Source organism: Chrysochloris asiatica, unplaced genomic scaffold, assembly GCF_000296735.1.
Source record: "Chrysochloris asiatica unplaced genomic scaffold, ChrAsi1.0 scaffold00423, whole genome shotgun sequence".
In the NCBI taxonomy this organism is placed as follows: Eukaryota; Metazoa; Chordata; class Mammalia; order Afrosoricida; family Chrysochloridae; genus Chrysochloris; species Chrysochloris asiatica.
In genome coordinates, this window is record NW_006408941.1 from 1,120,043 (window position 1) to 1,124,021 (window position 3,979).

Here is a 3,979-nt window from a genome sequence, read left to right on the forward strand (position 1 = left end):
AGATGGAGACAGAGAGGATGACATGAAGAGATGGAGTGACTGGGGACTTAAGATCCAGAGAGGGAAAGGGGCTGTGTGTTGAGGACCGTAGGGGGGGTGGGGGGCAGGCTTGCAGGGTATACTCTTTCGTTGGGTGATGATGCATGGATGGGATGGTAACTATGGCAATGAAACGATGTATGATAGAATGAATGTAAAACCAATGTTTCCCCATGTAAACTATCACACAATACACAATAAAACATTTATTTTAATAAATAAATAAATTTTGACCAGGAGGCAATGATCAGGATTCTTAGTTGTCTCATTCTGCTACAACAGAAACACCAGAAGCAATGACTTTAGCAAACAGAGATTTACTCTCTCACAATTCATACGGATAGAAGTTCAAATGCAGAGTGCCAACTCTGGAGAAAGTCTCTTCCAAATCTATCTGACCCAAATCCATAGCCACCATGGTCATCATTGCAGTCCTCATAAGCACCACGCCTCATTCTTTCAAAGTCAGCTCCCCTGCCAATACTGTGATACTCTCTGCCAGCCCCAGGGCTGTCATAGGGACCGGGCCGCTTCATGGCCCTAAGAATCATGGTGAGTTCTAACTTCAGCTGGACTGCTCTTAAAGATTTCAATGTACCTGTCCCCAATTTTTCCCTTGTGTTTCTTTAAAGCCTTTCAGCTATTTCCTGAGAAACAAACTGTATAAAAGCATTCTCCGTACTCCTCCCCTGGAAATCCACTGGTATTGTTATCCTACTTGGCACAATTTCCAACCTTGAGAAGAATGAACAGTTTCTTCCCTGGAACATCCAAAGGGGGGTCCTCCAGGCCACACAAAGTTATCATTGGCAGTGTCAGACTATTTGGACCAGTATGCTTTAATATCCAGCCCATTTCAATGTTGTTTGATGTGAATACGTTCAACATATGTTTCCCATAGTTTTCTGTCTTTTTCAGAGCTGATTTGACTTCATCTTCTGATTCAAATTCAGTAAAAATTTCGCCACTCGGCCTGCCTTCTTTGGTGTAGATGAAATGAATACCTTGAGCTCCATGCAGTCAGAAAAAAAAGCGCTGCACATCATCAGCCAAGCAACCCATTCACCATGAATCCCTCTCCACCATCAGTGCCCAACATCATCATCTCTTAGGGATCCTGGCATCAAAATAAGACTGGGAGGTGGTGATTAGGATCAAACTTGTACAGACTACTACAGTGCAAATGAGATGAGAATGTATACTACAGTTCTTGAGTGTGACATGGTGCTCAGCCTAGGCCAGTGAGACCCTAAGATTTGTTTGGGTTTTGAGGGTGTTTGGGCTCAACGGTATTGCCGGAAGATTCTGATACATTCTTTGAATCAGTCCCCTTTCATCCACTCCATCTTGGTCTGATTTTGGGTGAGTGGAGGGAAACTATCTCCTGAAAATTTGAGTCCACATATTACTTGTCCTACTCTTTGTGCCCAAAGTGGCAGCCTCAAACCTTTACCATAGCTGATTGGGGTTCTTAGAGCCCCTCTTGACTTCATAAAATCCTCCTGACCTGACTCTCTTAATTCTAACCAAGAGCCACTATTCCGAGCCTCGATCCCTGGCTTTGGAGCAGAAACATCAGGGATCGAGGCTCGGAATAGTGTGCAAATATTTATCAATCAATTCTTGGACCCGCTTGGGGCCTCCCTGCTGATTTCCCATCTTCTTTTCAGTTCCCTGTGGATTTTGTTGTCTAATACTGCCAGAGGAATTGACTGGGTCTCCTCTAAGCTCTGGAGTCCTGGTGTGGTGCTGTGGGTTAATGTGCCACACTGCAAAGCCATTTGAACTGCAAGGTCAGTGGTTCAAGCTCACCAGCTACTCCTTGGAAACCCTAGACAGGGTCACTATGGGTCAGAACCAACTCGACAGCACTGCACAACAACAATAACAACTCTAAAATCCACACAGCAGGGCCTTACCTGTGGCATTTACTGAATGTGCCTTTTTGAAAAAGAAGAAATCCTTCCACTTACAATGGAACTGCATTCAAAGGTTACAAAGAGCTCATCCAGCCCTTCCCCAAAGGTGAGGAAATGCCTTGCCCAAAATGGCAGTCTCAGCTCTTCACCAGGAACTTGGGGCTTATACTTCCAATCCTTACCTCTTTATTCTCTCCTTCTAAAGTTAAACTTAGTCAACTTTTTTATTCTCTCAAAATCTAATATATAAACTATAGTAGAATTGTGGTATATATAGTCATACAATGAACTGCAGCTCAGTAAATAAGAAAGGAACTAACCTAGCCTTAATGGCTTGAATCTTGAATCAGAACTCAACTAGAGGAAGATGAAAAACAAAACTTTTTTTGATAATGGAAACCAGTGTAAATTGCTACAATTTGATGAACTTGGCCTATCTATACTCATGGATGTAGTAACTCAAAATACAAACTGAGATGAAAGGAGTCTTCACATCAAGTATCAATCCTATCCCCTCTGTATTCAGGATAGATAGGGACAGGCAACTTAAAATGAGGGGTAGTAAAGGCACGAAGTGTCTTGGCTTACAAGTTTTTAAGAGGGAGTTTAGTTTAAGAGTGTGTGGGAGAAAATAGAGTTCCCACTGAGTAGTTTTCATCTTTTCTAGATGGGTCTGGTGAAAAGAGATAGGGTAAGATTCTTATGATTCAATAGTGAGTAATTGTTATCATGACTGATTGTGACTTCACAACTGTAAAGGTAGTTAACCTTACAGTCCAGAAACAGAGACCCCTAGGACCATCAAGAGAGAAGAGCACAAGCAGAATGCGGGACCCTATCCAGAGACGCAGTGACACCAGAGATGGGGGCAGAGATGAGAACATGGAGAGAGGGAGCACCTGAGGACTCTGGACTCATGGAAAGAGAGGGACTGAGTGCTGGTGGCCAGGAGGCAGGCTTGCAGAATGTACCCTTTGGTTGTTTAAATTATTATATAGTCCTGAGTGTTTCTGTGTACATCCCCCCACCCCTTAAAACAAAACAATACAGGGAATGGGTACAACTATTATTGAATGATGATGCACAGAGGTGATCGTAATCATTGCAATGAAATGATGGTGTAAAGCCGATGTTCTCCCATGTAAACGATCGCTCAGTTCACAATGAAAACTTACAACAACAACAACAAAAGAAACTACTGCAACATCTGCAACAACATGAATCAACTTCAGAAACATCATGCTGATACAAAAGAGTAAATACTGTATAATTCCTTTATTTGAAAATCTAGAGCATTACAACTAATATATACTAACAGAAAGCAGATCAATGGTTGCCTGGGGTTGAGGGAAAAGATTCATTACAAAGAGGCATTAGGAAATTTTCTGGGATGATAGATTTCTATATTTTGATTATGGGGTTGGATACATGAATGTATATATTTATCGAAATTCACTATCTTCAATTAGCCTGAGTTTTAAAAAAAGTTTAAGTCAACATTAAATATCCTTACCCTATTTAGACAACTTAAGAAAATACAAAACCATTGATTGACCAACTTCTTGAGAAGGGGCAAGTCCAGTGGCTCATAACTCCCAGGTTATATATTTTCCATCTTTGAAATTAACTTGGCACAGGTTTAGGTCAGAACTTCATTTTCCTCAGATTTTTATTCAAGAGTATTCTCATGACACCTCTTCCTATCTTGGCTTGGATTGGAAAGCTAGTGACTATCACCTCTTTGCTCTGTACCCAGGTGATTTATTTACTTACCAGATTTATTTTTATTTTTTTCTGCAGGAGCATTCAAAGCTTTATAACGCTGCCCTTAAAAAAGAAAAAAAAAAGTAATTGCACAAGTAATAATAACCATGCTGTTGTTATTAAGTGTCGCCAAGTTGGTTCTGACTCACAGCAATCCTGTATAGGGTTTCCAGGAAACGGTTGGTGAGTTTGAACCACCAGCCTTGAGGTTCAAACTGAACTTGAGGTAGAGTGCTTATCCTATTGTTGTTGTTGTT

General features: G+C 41.2%; 1 pseudogene; it reads right to left on the reverse strand.

Annotated features, from left to right (window-relative positions):
* Positions 1-371: 371 nt before the first annotated feature.
* Positions 372-1,141, reverse strand: LOC102810843 (annotated as a pseudogene).
* Positions 1,142-3,979: the final 2,838 nt, after the last annotated feature.